Source organism: Dendrobates tinctorius, unplaced genomic scaffold, assembly GCF_039654945.1.
Source record: "Dendrobates tinctorius isolate UK_male_01 unplaced genomic scaffold, ASM3965494v1 ptg000125l, whole genome shotgun sequence".
Classification (NCBI taxonomy): Eukaryota; Metazoa; Chordata; class Amphibia; order Anura; family Dendrobatidae; genus Dendrobates; species Dendrobates tinctorius.
This window is the reverse complement of record NW_027361793.1, coordinates 16267859-16288603: the sequence shown is the minus strand read 5'-3', so window position 1 is coordinate 16288603 and position 20745 is coordinate 16267859.

The following is a 20745-nucleotide window of genomic DNA, read 5'->3' as shown; positions in this document are numbered from 1 at the left end:
TGGCTACCTTCAGTCAGAGCAGGTGCACATGTGCTACCTGAGGTTTTGTAGTCCGTCCACGCTTGCAAGTGCATGTTGATTAAATGTCTAAGCATGCAACTGGTATTCAAATTTCTGAGCTGTCTACCTCGGCTAAAGGTCATTCCGCACTTCTTACAGGTAACCTTTGCTTCATCAGTAGGATTTTGGACAAAGAAGTGCCACACTGCACTCTTCCTACTATGGTAAACATTTTTTGGCCTTGCATGCTGTGCTAAGTTGACCGTCTGGTCAAGCTGTCCTGCAACTCTTTTAGTTTTTGTTCCACATTTTAGGACAGCTACGGGCCTGCTAGATAACCACTGCTGCGATGTCAATGCCTGCTGCGGATCCATCTCCTTATCTGAACTATTGCCAGCTCCACCCTCCTCCCCCAATGGATGCCAATCCGGGTCCAGAACTGGGTCATCCATCACCTCCTCTTCAAAGTCATCTGCACCTTCCTCTTCACCTTCCTCTGTGTCACCGTGTAAGTTGGTATAGTATGCGGGAAGGGGCACCTGGGTTTCATCACGGTCAGATTCTGGCTCAATAGACTGCGAGGGCAATGTAGTGCTGTGGGTCAATGTACCAGCAGAATCATCTAGCATTGGCTGTGCATCAGTGCACTCCATGTAAAATTCATCTTGGAAAGGGGAATTCTGGATTTGACTGGATAACCCAGGCATGGTATGTGAAAAGAGCTCCATAGAGTAATCTGAAGTGTGGGCTGCCGCTTCCGTAAATTTTGGTGGGGGTGAAGGACACAAGGAAAGGGTTTTTTTATGACCAGAATCCTGCACTGACGACTCCGTGCTTGCAGTTTTCGACCGTTCAGAAGAGGAGGCAATAGAGCTGGTGGCTGCTTTGGCAATGTACGCCAAAACCTGTTCCTGATGCTCCGGCTTTAAAAGCGGTTTTCCGACTCCAAGAAAAGGCAACCTTACAGGCCTTCTTGGCCCAGAAGATGACACAGGCTCAACACCTCTTGCCTTAGCTGCTATTGTGCTTTTTCCATAACCAGCCGATGCACCACCACCCCATCAGTACCAGCTGCGCCCCCCTGGCCACGTCCGCGGACTCTTCCACCATACTTCCTCATGTTTGGGAAAATGTACCAAAAGTACCAGCAGAGAGATAGTACTGTATGAGGAGCGTCCAGCTGTGTAAGGTGTATTAAACAAATTAAATCAGCATATGTATTATGTTAGTCACAGACGCTCTCACAGTATGTATTGGACCGTAATCCAACAAGCTGATATACGAAACTGTTTGAAAAACGGACACGACTCTATGGTGTAGATGTGGAAAAACGGACAAACTCCTCGTTTTTTTTTTCCAGAGTCACACACAGGTAGCTTCTATTTGTCCGTTATACCAGCCAGAATACATGGTAGTGTGTGAGGAGCGTACACCACTGTACGGTCTGTGTATGTAAAATTGTCAAGCTACGTGTATTTGCATACATAGTAATAAAGTAACATAGTTTTGAAGGCTGAAGGAAGACCTTATGTCCATCTAGTTGAGCCTATTTTTAGTGCAGCTGTTCTGCATTGTTGATCCTGGGGAAGGCAAAAAACCCACAGAGTAGAAGCCAATTTTCTCCATAGGGAAAAAAATTCCTTTTCCTAAGCTGGGTCAACCATCTCCCTATAATATTATGTTATTCGTAACCTTCTTTACTGTTACTCACAAGAGAAGCATCCATTCCTTTCTTAAATTCATTCAGTGAGTTGGCCATCACCACTTCCTCACGAAGAGAATTCCAGAGCCTCACTGCTCTTACCGTGAAGAACCCTCTTCTATGCTGGTGCAGAAATTGTCTTTCCTCCAAACGAAGAGAATGCCCCCTTGTTCTTGTCACAGTCCTTGATACAAACAGTTCATTGGAGAGCTCTCTGTATTGCCCTCTGATATACTTGTACATATATATTAGGTCTCCCCTAAGTCTTCTCTTTTCTAGAGTAAATAGACATAATTTTGATAACCTTTCTGGGTATTGTAGTGAACCAACTCCATTTATCATTTTAGTAGCCCGCTTTTGAACCCTTTCAAGTTCAGTAATGTCTTTCTTGAGCACCGGCGTCCAAAATTGCACACAATACTCCAAGTGTGGTCTGACGAGTGATTTGCACAGAGGGAGAATTATGCTTTCGTCTCGTGTCCCCAGACCTCTTCTAATGCATCCCATGACCCTATTTGCTTTGGTGGCAGCTGCCTGACACTGGGCACTCCAATTTAGCTTCTTATTGACTAAGATGCCTAAGTCTTTTTCCATGTCTGATTTCCGCAGCAGTTTCCCATTTAGTAAGTAATTGTAGCATCTGTTTCTCCTTCCCATGTGCATAACCTTACACTTATCTGTGTTAAACCTCATTTGCCATTTTTCAGCCCAATTCTCCAATTTACTCAAATCTGTCTGTAGTTGCAAATTGTCCTCCTTTGTGCTAACTACCTCACATAGTTTTGTATCATCTGCAAATACTGATATTTTACTGTGTAAGCCATCCACTAGATCATTAATAAATATATTAAATAGTAGGGGGCCCAATACAGAACCCTGTGGTACCCCACTAGTAACCCTGGCCCAATCTGATGTCACGGGGCAGATGGGACAAAGCAGGAGACGTGGAACCTGGGCCCCTGAACTGCCCCTCAGGCTAAGGAGGTGCCTTGACTTTCCTTAACTTGGGGGTACACTTGAAGGTAGTGAGGCCCAAGTCCCCGACCTGTCCCTATCTCCTGTTTAGCCCTGAGCTAAACCCCCAACCCCCTCCCCAGGAGGTGAGACAGGGAAAAAGTGTACTACACAAAAAACCCAAAGGAAAGAGGGAAAAACACCAAAACACTTATCTTGCTCTGCTGCAGTCATCAGGCAGCAGAGTGAATCACCGGATAAACTTTTCGCAGTGGCTCAACACCTAAGAGCCAGCTGCCACTTTCACCATCTAGCTCTACTGCGGACACTGGGCAGTCAGAGTTCACACCAGTTTCAGCAGTGGCTCTTCACCTCAGAGCCCGCTGCTCACTACACTGTGGTTCGCCTCCAAAAGGAAAATGCTGCTATTACCCACACCTGCTCATAGACCATGTGACCCTATATAGGAAAAGGGAATGGTCAAATGATCAGAGACCAAAAGCTGCTATAACCCCAATGACCACTGGGGGAAAAAGGTAAACTAAAGAAAGTATCAGATGTAATGACACTTGTGCCAACCGGGGGCAAAAACCCATATCAAGCCCCCAGAAGCCTGAAAATAAAGGTTTTCATGAGCGAACCCAGACCCTGACACGGATCCAAGAATTGGACCGTGACATCTGAGTATGCACCATTAATAACCACTAGAGTTGAGCGACTTTTGGTTTTTTAGGGTCGCGTTTCGTTTCGTGAAACCCGACTTTTCCAAAAGTCGGGTCGAGCAAGATCGTCCGATTATAGGGAAAAGTCGGGGTCGTCCCGAAACACGAAACCCAATGTAAGTCAATGGGGAATAAAAGTCGGCAGTGAGAGGAGGACAGGAAACACACCTACAGTGCCCATTTGAATGCCAAAAGCATCAATTCTTCTTTCTTAAGCTTGTCAACCTTAATTAACTTCATATTACAAGTTACGCACTGAAAAATGGGGGTTATTTGGCTACAAACTGTGGGGGGGGAGGGCTGGCTCCAGGTTTTCATGTGCCCTGGGCGAAAGAGCGCCCCTTTAACACATACCACAACTCATCATGCTCCGATACGGCAGAGAAATAGCGGTATAGTACAATGAAAAATACCTCACTTTTTACATCTCATGACGAGGCCCATCTATTTCTCCATACAGAATCATTGGTCCCATATAATGTTTGAAACAGTATATGATGAGCTCCACATAATGCTACAGTATATGTTGGTCCCCATGGATGAAGCTCCACTGTCTTATGGGCCCAAATAATGCTCCAAACATAATGGGCCCCATTTCTAATGCTCTAGTGTATAATGGGCCCTGTAAATGCTGCTCCAGTGTCTGATGTCCACCTTTGGAATGTTCCAGTGTATGGTGGGCCCCATCTATCATTCTCCAGAGTATAGTGCTCCCCAAAAATTGCTGTCCCAACATTGAAAACAATCAAATAAGTCTCCTCGCTAGGGAATCCCTGTACTTGTCTGGACAGGTGCTGTAGCTTGCTTAACAGCTCGCCAGCCGTTCTCACGCCCAGTATGGATTGCACGTGATTGCACAAAGGTTAGAAAGGGTACCGTATCCCTGGATAACATGTATGGATAGCGTACACATTCAAAATATATGTCTCAGGAGGCAGGCTCAGACGGTGTCAGGCACAGTATGGATTGCACATGATTGCACAAAGGTTAGAAAGGGTACCGTATCCCCGGATAACATGTATGGATAGCGTACACATTCAAAATATATGTCTATACAGCATGAGGCAGGCTCAGACGGTGTTAGGCCCAGTATGGATTGCACGTCATTGCACAAAGGTTGGAAAGGGTACCGTATCCCCGGATAACATGTATGGATAGCGTACACATTCAAAATATATGTCTATACAGCATGAGGCAGGCTCAGACGGTGTTAGGCCCAGTATGGATTGCACGTCATTGCACAAAGGTTAGAAAGGGTACCGTATCCCCGGATAACATGTATGGATAGCGTACACATTCAAAATATATGTCTATACAGCATGAGGCAGGCTCAGACGGTGTTAGGCCCAGTATGGATTGCACGTCATTGCACAAAGGTTAGAAAGGGTACCGTATCCCTGGATAACATGTATGGATAGCGTACACATTCAAAATATATGTCTCAGGAGGCAGGCTCAGACGGTGTCAGGCACAGTATGGATTGCACATGATTGCACAAAGGTTAGAAAGGGTACCGTATCCCCGGATAACATGTATGGATAGCGTACACATTCAAAATATATGTCTATACAGCATGAGGCAGGCTCAGACGGTGTTAGGCCCAGTATGGATTGCACGTCATTGCACAAAGGTTAGAAAGGGTACCGTATCCCCGGATAACATGTATGGATAGCGTACACATTCAAAATATATGTCTATACAGCATGAGGCAGGCTCAGACGGTGTTAGGCCCAGTATGGATTGCACGTGATTGCACAAAGGTTAGAAAGGGTACCGTATCCCCGGATAACATGTATGGATAGCGTACACATTCAAAATATATGTCTCAGGAGGCAGGCTCAGACGGTGTCAGGCACAGTATGGATTTGACGGCCCAGATTACACAGAGGAGGAGCAGGGAGAGGTAAAGATTGCAAATGCTGGGGCCCTGCCCAAGCAAGGGGGGCCCACTCGTGGGCGTCGGTACTGGCACTGGGCCCCTCATAGTACAGCGGTGTGTCTGACGGCGGGTGTGCACCACCGCCGTCAGAGACACTTGATTGCACTATGAGGGACCCTGTGCCAGTGCCCGCGCCCAAGAGTCGGCCTACCCACCTGTCCAGGGCAACGGCACTCACACGGTGTCGTGCGGTAGGTGGTGACCCCGGCCATGGGGGGGGGGGAGGCAGAACAGTTAGGGAGTTTTAGAAAGTGGCATATGTTGATGTTGGACATTCAGCTGATGCAAAAGGCGAAATAGGTGAAGTACCAGGAAGAGGTGGACCAAAGCAAGCCATTTTTCTGTCACCCTATGTGTCATCAGGGGAAGGTGGGACAAAATCCTTGGAAACCCATGCATGGTTCATTTTAATGAAGGTTAGATCATCCACATTTTGGGTTGACAGACGGGTCCTTTTTTCTGTCAGGATTGATCCAGCTGCACTGAAGACTCTTTCCGATAGCACACTTGCAGCTGGGCAAGCGAGCTCCTGTAAGGCATATTGGGCCAATTCAGGCCAGGTGTCCAGTTTAGCGGCCCAATAGTCAAAGGGGAATGACCTGTGTGGGAGAACATCGATATGGGAGGAAAAGTAGTTTGTAACCATAGTTGACAACTGCTGTCTCCTGTCACTTTCCATCGATGCAGTATTACCAGTTGTGTGAGCGGTATTTGAAAAATCAGTCCACAACATTGTCATGAAACCCCTGTCTCCAACGCCACTTCTGCTGTGTGCACCACGAACACCTCTGCCAAGCTGCCCCCGGCCCGTACGGCTCGTGTGAGAACCATCACCGCTGCTGTGTGCTGGGAATGCCTCAAGCAACCGATTTACCAGAGTTGCTTGTTTATTAGCCAATATTAGGTCAAGGTTCTCCTGTGGCATGATGTTTTGTAATTTGCCTTTATAGCGTGGATCCAGGATGCTGGCCAACCAGTAGTCGTCATCGTTCATCATTTTGGCAATGCGGGGGTCCCTTTTTAGGATCTGCAAGGCATAATCTGACATGTGGGCCAATGTTCCCGGTGTCAATGATGCACTGCGAGTGCTGGGTGGAGGAGCAATTTCTGGCAAATCCACATCCCTCCAGTCACGCACAAACCCTGTACCAGACCTTGCCACGCCAACATTTTCACTTGCCCCACGAGATGCATCCTCCTCCCCTAAGTAATCATCCCCATCATCCTCCTCCTCCTCCTCCTCTTCTTCCTCCACTTCGTCCAGGAGAGGTCCCTGAGCAGACAATGGCTGAATGTCATCAAGGATTCCCTCCTCCTCTTCCTCCTCATCAACATTGGCTGCAGACGCCTGCTCCTTAAGGTGCGTCAAAGTTTGCATGAGCAGACGCATAAGTGGGATGCTCATGCTTAGGATGGCGTCGTCTGCGCTTACCAGCCGTGTGCATTCCTCAAAACACTGAAGGACTTTACAAAGGTCTTTCAGCTTCGACCACTGCACGCCTGTCAACTCCATGTCTGCTCTCAAAGTGCCTGGCCGTGTATCCTCCCACAAATGCATTATGGCCTGCCTCTGCTCGCACAGCCGCTCCACCATGTGCAGGGTGGAGTTCCACCTTGTTGCAATGTCGATAATGAGGCGGTGGTTGGGAAGGTGGAGCAATCGCTGCAGCTTCTGCATACGAACGGAGTGTACAGGCGACCGGCGGATGTGCGCGCACAGTCTTCGCACCTTCTGGAGCAGGGCTGTTAACTCCGGATAATTTTTGAGGAAGCACTGCACCACCAGGTTCAAGGTGTGAGCCAAGCAAGGTATGTGGCTGAGTTTTGAAAGGGCTATGGCTGCCACAAAATTACGGCCGTTATCACTAACTACCTTGCCTGCCTCAAGATGTACACTGCCCAGCCATGACTCAGTTTGTCGCTTCAAGTACTCGGCCAGCACCTCGGCGGTGTGTCTGTCGCCCAAACACATCATCTGCAACACAGCCTGCTGACGCTTTCCACTAGCTGCTCGATAGGGGGACACCTCGTGTGCAACAGTGGCAGCTACAGATGGAGTGCTCGTACGACTGCGCTCTGTGGATGAGCTTTCGCTTCTGGAGGAGGAGGAGGAGGAGGAGGGTCGAACGCCTACAGCCAACTGTTTCCTATACCGTGGGCTAGGCAGCACTGTCCCACCACCGCTGTCCCCTGTGGACCCTGCATCCACCACATTAACCCAGTGCGCAGTGATGGACACGTAACGGCCCTGGCCATGCCGACTGGACCATGCATCAGTTGTGAGGTGCACCTTTCCGCTCACTGACTGCTTGAGTGCATGGACAATGCGGTCTTTCACATGATGGTGGAGGGCTGGGATGGCTTTGCGAGAGAAGAAGTGGCGACTGGGTAGGTCATAGCGTGGTACTGCATAGGCCATGAGTTCGCGGAAAGCTGTGCTTTCCACCAACCGAAAGGGCATCATCTCAAACGAGATTAGTTTGGCAATGTGGGCGTTCAAACCCAGTGTATGCGGATGAGAGACTGAGTACTTTCTTGACCTACTCATAGTGTCTGGGAGGGTGAGCTGGACTTGAGAGCTGCATATGGTGGAAGTAGCGGTGGACAGGGCGGACTGAGAGAGGGTTGATGATGGTGATGGAGTTGGTGTTCTTTCTGATGGCCTAGAATCAGTCTTTCGTTGATATAACAGTGGGATTCATTGACTGCTGTGGCCTTGCAACGACACCTCAACATTTGCTGCTGTGCTAACCGGTGGGCTTACAGTGGGGGAAACAATGTAGCGTTGCTGACTACCTTCGTTGTGATCAGTTGCACATGTGGCACTTGAGGTTTGGTGTTGTGTCCACGCTTGCAAGTGCATGCTGGTTAAATGTCTAAGCATGCAACTGGTATTCAAATTTTTCAGATTTTTCCCTCAGCTAAAGGTCTTTGCGCACTTCTTACAGATAACCTTGGCCTGATCATGAGGATTTTGTTCAAAAAAGTGCCACACTGCACTCTTCCTACTTTGGCAGACATTTTGCGGCCTAGCACGCTGTGATCTTTTGACCCTCTGGACAAGCTGTCCAGCAACTCTTTTGATGTTTGGAACCTGTCTTTGGAGTGCTCCGGGCCTGCCAGATAACAGCTGTTGCGATGTCGATGTCTGCTGTGGATGCTCCTCATCTGAGCTATTGGAAGCAGCACCCTCTTCCCCCAATGGATGCCAATCTGGGTCAACAACTGGGTCATCCATCACCTCCTCTTCTATGTCATGTGCACCTTCCTCTGTGTCACCGTGTATGGTGGTATAGTGTGCGGGAAGGGGCACCTGAGTCTCATCAGGGTCAAAATCTGGCTCTGTACACTGCGAGGACAATATAGTGCTCTGAGTGAATGTACCAGCAGAATCATCCATCAGCGGCTGTGCATCAGTGCACTCCATGTCAGATTCATCTTGGCCTGGGTAATTCACCATTTGACTTGATAATCCAGGCATGGTATGTGAAAACAGCTCCATGGAGTAATCAGTAGGATGGCCTGCGTCATCCTTCAATCTTGGTTGGGGTGAAGGACACAAGGAAAGGTGTGGTTCATGAACATGAGCCTCCAATGACGACTCAGTGCTTTTACTTTTTACAACTGAAGAAGAGGAGGCGATAGAGCTGGAGGCTGAGTCAGCAATGTAAGACAAAACTTTTTCCTGATGCTCTGCCTTTAAAAGCGGTTTGCCAACTCCTAGAAAACTAAGCGTTCGAGGCCTTATGTAGCCAGACGATGACGCAGGGTCAGCACCTCCTGCATTCGGTCCTATTTTGCTCTTGCCACTACCATCAGATCCACCACCAACACCATCATTACCAGCTGCCAACCCCCGCCCAATTCCACGGCCTCTTCCACCAGCCTTCCTCATTTTTGGTAGAAATGTAGCCAAAATCCAACAAACTATATAGTAATGTAAAACAAGGTAAAAGGTGTCTATAGGACAGGGGAGATTTAGAATTTCTGCACACACTTGTGGACAGTGGACACTTTTGGATTATGTGAGGCCCACTGATATCTGAGCGCTATGTGACACGCTCGATGGCACAGCTGCCTGTGACCAAAGTGACGAGAGGATAATGGAGATTTTGAATCTCTGCGTACACTTTTGGACACTGGACACTTGTAGATTGTGTGAGGCCCACTGATATCTGAGCGCTATGTGACACGCTCGATGGCACAGCTGCCTGTGACCAAAGTGACGAGAGGATAATGGAGATTTTGAATCTCTGCGTACACTTTTGGACACTGGACACTTGTAGATTGTGTGAGGCCTACTGATATCTGAGCGCTATGTGACACGCTCGATGGCACAGCTGCCTGTGACCAAAGTGACGAGAGGATAATGGAGATTTTGAATCTCTGCATACACTTTTGGACACTGGACACTTGTAGATTGTGTGAGGCCTACTGATATCTGAGCGCTATGTGACACGCTCGATGGCACAGCTGCCTGTGACCAAAGTGACGAGAGGATAATGGAGATTTTGAATCTCTGCGTACACTTTTGGACACTGGACACTTGTAGATTGTGTGAGGCCCACTGATATCTGAGCGCTATGTGACACGCTCGATGGCACAGCTGCCTGTGACCAAAGTGACGAGAGGATAATGGAGATTTTGAATCTCTGCGTACACTTTTGGACACTGGACACTTGTAGATTGTGTGAGGCCCACTGATATCTGAGCGCTATGTGACACGCTCGATGGCACAGCTGCCTGTGACCAAAGTGACGAGAGGATAATGGAGATTTTGAATCTCTGCGTACACTTTTGGACACTGGACACTTGTAGATTGTGTGAGGCCTACTGATATCTGAGTGCTATGTGACACGCTCGATGGCACAGCTGCCTGTGACCAAAGTGACGAGAGGATAATGGAGATTTTGAATCTCTGCGTACACTTTTGGACACTGGACACTTGTAGATTGTGTGAGGCCCACTGATATCTGAGCGCTATGTGACACGCTCGATGGCACAGCTGCCTGTGACCAAAGTGACGAGAGGATAATGGAGATTTTGAATCTCTGCGTAAACTTTTGGACACTGGACACTTGTAGATTGTGTGAGGCCCACTGATATCTGAGCGCTATGTGACACGCTCGATGGCACAGCTGTGACAAAAGTGACTAGAGGATAAGGGAGATTGGATTGCTTTTAAAAAAGCAGTTTGCGGAGCAGTGGGTAAACAGCAATGCCAGCGTGTCAGGAAGCCTTAGAAGGCAGCCCAACAACCAACACCACTGATACACCACAATATAGCCTCCCCTTGCACTGCACACACAGTGACTTGTGTGTTGTGCAGGCCAAATCACTAGCAGCAGAAGCAGTTCTTTTGTCTTCTTCCCTGCCTAACGCTCTCCCTACAGAATCAGCAGCAACCTCTCCCTATACTAAGATCGGCAGAAGTAAGATGGCGGTCGGCGTGCACGCCCTTTTATACCCCCTGTGACGCCCACCAAAGCAAGCCAATCACTTGCATGCCCTTCTGAAAGATGGTGGTGACCCGTGCCTATGTCATCACGTTGCCCACAGTGTCCGTGGATCCTGATTGGCTGAAAAAGAGCGCAAAACAAACTTTTGAAACGCGACTTTGGCGCGTAAGTCGCCGACCTCGTGGCCGACCTCATCCTAGGGTCGGGTTTCATTTCATGAAACCCGACTTTGCCAAAAGTCGGCGACTTTTGAATTTTTTCGACCCGTTTCGCTCAACTCTAGTAACTACTCTTTGTTTTCTATCACTAAGCCAGCTACCTACCCATCTACACACATTTTCCCCTAGCCGAAGCTTTCTCATCTTACTTACCAATCTTTTATGTGGGACAGGGTCAAATGCTTTAGAGAAGTTGAGATAAATGACACCCAATGAGTCTCCTTGGTCCATTTGAGAGCTTACATCCTCATAGAAGCTGATCAGGTTAGTTTGACAGGAGCGATCCTTAATATACGGACTTACACACACTGTCTCTGTCTAGTTTTCACTGTAATCAAACAGCAGATATACAAAAACTGTTTGAAAAACGGACATGACTCTAAGGTGTAGGTCTGGAAAAATGGACAAACGCCTCGTTTTTTTTTCCCTGAGTCACACACAGGTAGCTTCTATTTGTCCGTGATACCAGCTGGAATACACGGTAGTGTGTGAGGAGCGTACACCGCTGTACGATGTGTGTATTTAAAATTGTTAAGCTCCGTGTATTTGTATACGGACTGACACACGCTGTCTCTGTCTAGTTTAGACCGTAGTCAAACAGCAGATATACGAAACTGTTTGAAAAACGGACACGACTCTAAGGTGTAAGTCTACAAAAATGGACAAACTCCTCGTTTTTTTTTTTCCAGAGTCACACACAGGTAGCTTCTATTTGTCCGTGCTAAAAGGCAGTACATGGTAGTGTGTGAGGAGTGTACACCACTGTACAGTGTGTGCATGTAAAATTGTCAAGCTCAGTGTATTTGTATACAGACTGACACATGCTGTCTCTGTCTAGTTTTGACTGTAATCAAACAGCAGATATACAAAACTGTTTGAAAAACGGACACAACTCTAAGGTGTGGTCTGGAAAAACGGACAAACTACTCGGCTTTTTCTTCCAGAGTCACACCCAGATAACTTCTATTTGTCCGTGCTAGAAGGCGGTACACGGTAGTGTGTGAGGAGCGTACACCGCTAGACGGTGTCTGTATGGAAAATTGTCAAGCTCCGTGTATTTGTATACGGACTGACACACGCTGTCTCTGTCTAGTTTTGACTGTAATCAAACAGCAGATATACGAAACTGTTTGAAAAACGGACACAACTCTAAGGTGCAGGTCTGGAAAAACGGACAAACTCCTCTGCTTTTTCTTCCAGAGTCACACCCAGATAGCTTTTATTTGTCTGTGATACCAGCCGGTACACAGTAGTGTGTGAGGAGCGTACACCGCTAGACGGTGTGTGAAAAAATGAATGCTCAGTAACTCACCAGGACAAAATAATAAAATGTGGAGTGCTTTGAAAAAAGCAGTTTGAACAGCAGTGTGCACACAGCAATGCAGCTAGCAGGTAGCCTTAAAAGGCAGCCTAATCACCACCAGCGCTGCTGCACACAACAAAAATCCTCCCCTTTCACTGCACACTATCTGTACAGTGAAAAGCGCTATCAGCAGAAGCAGTATTTTTTTCTTCTTCCCTGCCTAACGCTCTCCCTGTTCAGAATCAGCAGCAGCACCTCTCCCTATTGTAAGATTGGCAGAAGTAAGATGGCGGTCGGCGTTCACAGCCTTTTATACCCCTGTGACGCCACACAAAGCCAGCCAATCACTTCAATGCCCTTCTCTAAGATGCTGCTGGCCGCTGCATATGTCATCGCGTTGCCCACAGTGTGCATCCTCCATCATTTGCTGAAAAAAGGCGCTGGAAGCATAATTTGAAACGCGACTTTGGCGCTCAGGTCACCGACATTATGGCCGACCTCATCATGGCTGACCAACTTCATTAAACAAGTTATGTAGACAAAGCACTCGTGTAATCCACACCCAATAAAATGCAGCAAAAAAATACAGCATAAACGGCATCTTGAACACAATTGTTTTTCTGCCAAGAGAGCAGGTTTGAGCTTCAGAAACAAAGCGCAGCAAAAACGTTGCATGTGAACATAGCCTTAAGGAGAATTAACTTTAAGATGCCAAAAAGGAAACAGAAAAGCACATTGCTAAGGAGAGTAAAACTAATCCCAAACTGTTTTTCAACTGTATCAATAGTAAAAGAATCAAAAGTGAAAGTGTAGGCCCCTTAAAAAATTGTGAGGAAAGAATGGTTGTAGATGGTGAGGAAAAAGCTAATATATTAACCCCTCTCTGTCATTGAACGCACTATTCTCTCCTTGTAACCTGGGACTTAAGTCCCATGGACGGAATAGTACGTCATGCCCTTTAATGCGACATCGCGACTTAAGTCACAGTGATCATATTAAAATTACGACGCCATCTTACCTGTAGGAAGATGGTTTCGGGATCCTGGGCTATCTCCTTGCTCGTCCGGCTCCCGATTGCTGTGATTGGCTGTTCAATTTCGAACAGCCAATCACAGCCTTTCTCATTGTTTTAGCAAATCAGAGCGGCTGAAACAATGAGGTCCCAGGCTAGGATTGAGTACCGGTGTACTCGATCCGAGGCCGGTGCCAGGCACTGGCGAAAAGCCCCCGGATTGGCGCAATCGCCGATCGCATCGATCGTGCCAATCGCAGGGCACAGCAGTGGTATTACCGTGCTGTGCCCTGCCGGTACCGGCCTGGATCTTTGCTGTAATAACATCGATCTTAGGCCAGAGCCTAGGACAGGCCCAGTAGGTCATGCTGTGACCACGCTCTGTGCTGCTGGTGACCTGCCAGTGACCTGTCTAGAAGTCAGAGCTGTGAGCTCCGATCCTAGGCTGTTGCCAGGGTCACCAGGGAAAGCTCTGATTGGTGCGATTGATGTAATCACTCGATCCCACCAATGACGGGTCACAGCAGCGGTGTGACCGCTCTTTGACCTGTCTCTAACTTGCATGTGACTTATCTGACCACACTGCCAGAGCTCCTCCTGTGCTGGGACTTATGGTGCCTCAGCAACCTGTGACACCACAATTCCTGCTGAGGAAAGAAGAAAGAAGACAGAAGAAAGAAAAAAAAGAAGAGAAACTACAACTGTAAGTGAAACCTGATCCTTGATCCCTGCCCGATCTCTCTTCATCCACCCCAATCCCCCCTTCCCCTTCTATTTACCCCCCTCCATCCCCCCTTTGCGCCGCCTCCATGCGCACATTTAGCAACCGCCGAGCATTGATTGGTGACGCAGTTCACCGATCAACACTCGTGCTCGCTTTTTTCCTCAGCCCCCTTTGCACCAACTCCGTACACACATCCCGCAGCCGCCAAACTTTGATAAGTGAGGCAGGTCACTTATCAGAGCACGAGCCTGCCGTTTTCCTTTTTTTCACCCCCCTTTGTGCCACCTGACTAAATCTGTAAGTGTTGATACCTTATCCCTGCCCAATCTCTCTTCATCCACCCCAATCTCCCCCTTCCTCTTCTTTTTACCCCGTCCACCCCCCTTTGAGCCGCCTCCGTGTGCACATTTAGCAGCCGCGCCAAATTTTGATAAGTGATGCAGTTCACTTATCAGACTGTAATATTGAAGGAACACTACGTAGAGAGTGGACCCTCTGGGTCACGGATCCGGAGCCCCTGGGCCGAGCACGCCAGGTGAAGACCGACCCCTATACAGGGATCGTTAGGGGCAGGACCACAGAGGACGGAGGCGCGACAGCCGGAACCAAGAGGGACGGCTCCACGGACAAAAGGACTGGGAAGGTGACGGAGCGAATAACGAGCAAGGACCAGTGGCACAGGGGAGGAACACTACGGGAGAAAGACAAGTGGAAGACCTAGGCGGACTGGAGACAGAGGACGGCACAGGGAATGGAAGGAAGACAGCGCCCAGGCAGGCTGGGTGGGAAGGGAGACACGAGACTGGGGACGACAGGGAGAAACAGGCAGAGAGAGGTTAAACTACAGGAAACCTGTAGAGGCCAGAGGGTGCAGAGAAACTACACAATCATCAGGCGTCCTCCTGACAGCGAGGACGCCTGAAATACAGCACACCCCCGGAAGTGCGTCCCCTGGACCCGCCCTCAGCGCCGCCCACCGCTGGAGAGAGGGCGTGGGAGGTGGCGTGCGCGAACCAGGGGGCGGGAGCCAGGAGCCGCCGTGAGGCCGAGAGGACGGCGGGCGCGTGACCGGACGGGAGCGCGCAGGTGAGGGAACGCTGCGGCGCGCGCCGCAGCAGCAGGGGCATCGGCGGGCATACCCGCCGATGTCACAGTACCCCTCCCCTTACGTCCTCCCTTACTGAGATTGGCCAAAAACTTTTTCAGAATGCGAGGGGCGTTGATATTCTCCCGAGGCTCCCAGGACCTCTCCTCGGGACCAAAACCCACCCAATCGATAAGAAAAAGGGTCTTACCCCGGACTCTTTTCATAGCCAAGACGTCCTTGACCTCGAAGACGTTGTCCGAGATCGCAGGTGAGGGAGGGACGATGGAAACTGGTTGGAACCGATTCAGGACTACGGGTTTCAAGAGCGAGACATGGAAAGCGTTGGGCACCCGGAGCGAAGCAGGCAACTTCAGTTTGTAAGCCACTGCATTAATACGTCCAATCACTTCAAATGGTCCAATGTACCGAGGACTCAGCTTGTAAGAGGGAACTCTCAGACGGATATGTCGAGTTGAAAGCCAGACCTTGTCACCAGGATGGTATGGGGGCACGTCCTTCCGTCTCTTGTCCGCATGTTTCTTGATTCGGTCATTGGCACTTTTGAGCGCGTCCCTGGTCTCTCTCCAAATCTGCGAGAATTCTTTAGCAAGAGAATCGGCTGCGGGTACTCCTGTAGAGGTGGAGAAAGGCAACGGAATACCTGGGTTCTGACCGGTTACCACAAAAAAAGGTGACTTAGTGGTAGATTCACTGGGATGATTATTGTGCGAGAATTCAGCCCAAGGTAAGAGCGCAACCCAGTCGTCCTGATGAGCGTTGGTGAAGTGACGTAGAAAGGTGGTTAACCCCTGATTAATTCGCTCCACTTGCCCGTTGGTCTGAGGATGATATGCGGAGGAGAAGTCAAGAGATGTACCCATAAGCCGGCAGAGTGCCCTCCAGAAGCGGGAGGTGAACTGGACCCCCCGATCCGACAGAATCCGCTGAGGAAGACCATGCAGCCTGAAGACCTGGTGGATGAAGATCTCAGCCAACTTCGGGGCGGATGGTAGTCCCGGTAAGGGAATAAAATGGGCCATTTTGGAAAAACGATCTGCCACGACTAAGATGGTGGTACATCCGGCTGAGCGGGGTAAGTCAGTCACGAAATCCATGGCGATCTGCTGCCAGGGGGCCTCAGGAACTGGCAACGGGTGAAGAAGACCGGCGGGCAAAGTCCTAGCCACCTTATTCTGGGCACAGATTGTGCAAGAGGCCACGTAGTCCATCACATCCTGGCGAAGCGTGGGCCACCAGTAATACCGGGACAGCAGTAAGAGAGTCTTCTTTGTCCCAACATGTCCAGCAATTTTGGAGGAATGTCCCCAACCCAACACCTCTATACGTCTGCTTGAAGGGACGAAGGTCTTACCGGGCGGAGGGATAGCAAAATTCACAGGAGCCACGGTGATCATCTTAGTCGGCTCGATAATATAGGATGGGACTTCATCCCTCTCTGAAGACTGCAACGACCTGGAAAGGGCATCGGCCTTGACGTTCCTATTACCGGGTCGGAAGCGAAGTTGGAAGTCAAAGCGGGAGAAATACAGGGCCCACCGGGCTTGCCGGGCATTGAGCCTTTGGGCAGACTGCAGATAAGCCAGGTTCTTGTGGTCCGTGAGGATGGTAAAGGGATGTACAGCCCCCTCGAGTAAATACCGCCATTCGGCCAAGGCCATCTTAATGGCCAGTAATTCTCGATCTCCAATGGAGTAGTTGCACTCCGCCGGTGAAAAGACTTTAGAAAAAAAACCGCAAGGAACCAGCCGTCCGGACGAAGCCTGCTGGGACAGGACTGCCCCCGCTCCAGTGGAGGAGGCATCCACTTCCAGGACAAAGGGTCTGCTGGTCACAGGCCGATGCAAAATGGGTGCTGACGCAAAGGAACGTTTCAGAGTTAGGAAGGCGTTTTCCGCTTCAGGGGACCAGGTATTGGGCTTCGTTCCCTTGCGGGTCAGGTCCGTGATGGGTTTGGTAACCGTAGAAAAGTGAGGCACAAACTGACGGTAATAATTTGCGAACCCAAGAAACCGCTGGATGGCCTTAATCCCCACTGGACGGGGCCACTTGAGTACCGCACCGAGTTTTTCGGGATCCATCCTTAGACCGGAGTCGGTGACGACATATCCCAAGAAGGGTAGAGACGACTGTTCAAAAAGGCATTTCTCGATCTTGGCGTAGAGTTGGTTCTCTCGAAGGCGGTGCAAGACCAAGCGTACACTTTTGCGATGAGAGGGCAGATCGGGGAGAAAACGAGAATGTCGTCCAGATAGATGACAACACAGGAATAAAGTAGATCCCGGAATACCTCATTGATAAATTCTTGGAACACAGCGGGGGCATTGCAAAGGCCGAATGGCATGACTAGGTATTCATAATGCCCGTCACGGGTATTGAAGGCCGTCTTCCACTCGTCCCCAGCACGGATCCGGACCAAATTGTAAGCTCCCCGCAGGTCTAACTTCGTGAAGATCCGGGCTCCTCTCAGTCGGTCAAAAAGCTCCGGAATCAACGGAAGGGGGTAACGATTTTTGATGGTGATTTTGTTCAGGCCCCGGTAATCTATGCAAGGCCGCAGTGATCCATCTTTCTTCCGGACGAAGAAAAAACCCGCGCCCGCGGGAGAGGAGGACTTTCGGATAAACCCCTTGGACAGATTTTCGAGGATATATTCCGTCATGGCAGAGGTCTCGGCTGGAGAGAGAGGGTATGTTCTACCTCTGGGAGGGACCGCTCCAGGAATCAGGTCGATGGGACAGTCATAAGGCCGGTGCGGAGGCAGGGAATCCGCCTCCTTCTTGCAGAAAACATCAGCATAAGCGTGGTATGGCACAGGAAGACCAGGGAGGTCTGCAGACTTAAACTGAGGATGGGAACGAACCAGGGTACGCAAACAGTTTACATGGCAGGCGTGCCCCCAGCGCAGGATCTCTCCGGAGCGCCAGTCGACAACTGGCTCATGCCGCCTAAGCCAAGGTAGTCCCAAGAGAATGGCGTGGGATAATTGAGGCAGGACATAAAAGGCAATCTTCTCAGAATGAAGTGCGCCAATTTGCAGGTTTACTTCAGTGGTTACCGTGGTGATGAGCCCAGGAAGAGGTTTGCCATCAACGGAGGTGATTGCTCGAGGGTTACTTAGGACGACCACGGGAATCTGGAGTCTGTCAACCTCCTCCTGGTGGATGAAGTTGCCTGCCGCGCCCGAGTCCACATACGCCTCCACAGAGCTACGCCCCCGACCTGAAATAAGTAGAGCTGAAACAGTAAGTGGAAGAGAGGGGGTAGAATCACCTAGGGGGCCCTCTCCTACCTGGCCTAGGCGGATGCGTTTCCCGGTCTCTCAGGGCAAGTGCGTATGAAGTGATTGGCCCCTCCACAATAGAGACAGAGTCTCTTGGTCATCCTCTCCTTCCGCCGTAGTTCAGACAGCTTGATGCGATCTACTTGCATAGGCTCAGGGGTAGGGTTACTAGGGGGAGCAACGGAGCGCGGAATGGGAGCTTGGTATAATCTAAAGGGCCTCTTCTCCCTGGCTGACTCTCTAGCGCGTTCCTGAAAACGCAGGTCAATACGGGTAGCCAGGGAGATGAGATCTTCCAGGGTAGTGGGAAGGTCACGCCCGGCCAACTCGTCTTTGATTTTACTAGAAAGGCCTCTCCAAAACGCACCAACCAGGGCTTCATTATTCCACCCCAGCTCTGAGGACAAGGTCCGGAAACGGATGGCGTATTGCCCTACCGTGAGGGACCCCTGGCTGAGGTTAAAAAGGGCCTCTGTAGAGGAAGCATGACGTCCAGGTTCATCAAAAACCTTACGGAATGTCTCCAAAAAACACTGAATGTTGGTCACCACCGGGTCATCCCTCTCCCATAAGGGGTTCACCCAAGCCAACGCCTCCCCCTCTAGATGGGAGATTATAAAGGCCACTTTAGCACGATCCGTGGGGTACTGTTGGGGTAACAGATCGAAGTGCAATCTGCATTGATTTAAAAATCCCCTACACAATTTTGGGTCCCCACAGTACCTGGGCGGTTTACCGAGACGGGGAGGGGGACAAGAGACGGCGTCCTGGGCTTGGGAGGAAGCGGCCACAGAGGACTGCAAAGAAAGTAGCCGATCATCCACGGACGCCATATACCCCAAAATGTGAGACTGAGCATCGCGCTGTTGTGCGAGCTCCTGCTGGAGACTGACTAAGAGGGGTGCGTGCGCTGGGTCTGCGGTTTGGAGAGCGGAGAGCCGGGCGTCCATGGACTTCATGAACGACATGATACGGGTCTGATTCTCTCTAAGGAAAAGCAGTTCCTTTTGAGTGGCAGCCGCGGCACCGGCGGGGTCCATGGCCTGATGATACTGTAATATTGAAGGAACACTACGTAGAGAGTGGACCCTCTGGGTCACGGATCCGGAGCCCCTGGGCCGAGCACGCCAGGTGAAGACCGACCCCTATACAGGGATCGTTAGGGGCAGGACCACAGAGGACGGAGGCGCGACAGCCGGAACCAAGAGGGATGGCTCCACGGACAAAAGGACTGGGAAGGTGACGGAGCGAATAACGAGCAAGGACCAGTGGCACAGGGGAGGAACACTACGGGAGAAAGACAAGTGGAAGACCTAGGCGGACTGGAGACAGAGGACGGCACAGGGAATGGAAGGAAGACAGCGCCCAGGCAGGCTGGGTGGGAAGGGAGACACGAGACTGGGGACGACAGGGAGAAACAGGCAGAGAGAGGTTAAACTACAGGAAACCTGTAGAGGCCAGAGGGTGCAGAGAAACTACACAATCATCAGGCGTCCTCCTGACAGCGAGGACGCCTGAAATACAGCACACCCCCGGAAGTGCGTCCCCTGGACCCGCCCCTCAGCGCCGATGTCACACAGATCTAGGGCCTGTTGTTTTAGATTTTTCTTTTCCCAAGGATTTTTTTTCCCTATTTGCTTTTTTTTCTTTTAGCTTTTTCTCTTCAAAATAGTTTGCACCAATCAATAGCCCCCCAACACATACACATAGTTATAAATAAAGTACATCCAAGTACCATACTCACAAAAAAAGTCCCTCGTCACATTCGTCCCAACAGCACTATTCAATGGAGGAGGCATATTCTTTCCTTGCCTCCGACACTGATAGCGAGGGAGAGGATCCCACTTTTCTTTACTTTTTCGATTCTTCGTCATCATCCTCTTCCTCTTCCTCCTCGGGTCCTGAGGAACTGCCACACAGATGCCTCAGGACAGAAGATGAGGCAGCGCCCACCACACCCCACTGTGAACCCTGTGTTGACCTCGCCCTCCTGAAAATTAGGAGCCACTGATTCCTGATTTTGTGGCAGAATCAGGAATCAAGTTTGACACCACCAGCCTCATAGAAATTTACTTTTTCAAAGTCTTTTTCTCTGAGGATTTTGTTAACCTCATGGTGGAGAAAACTAATTTATACGCTCGTCAATTTGTGGAGCAAAACCCCAGTTCATCATATTCTAACTGGTCTCCTGTAGATGCAGTTGAAATGTTGCAGTTTTGGGGCCTGGTCCTTCACATGGGGATCCTGAAGAAGCCATAACTTCGGCAATATTGGAGTGTTGATATTTTAGATAACACTTCAGTGTTCCGAATGGTCATGGCCCG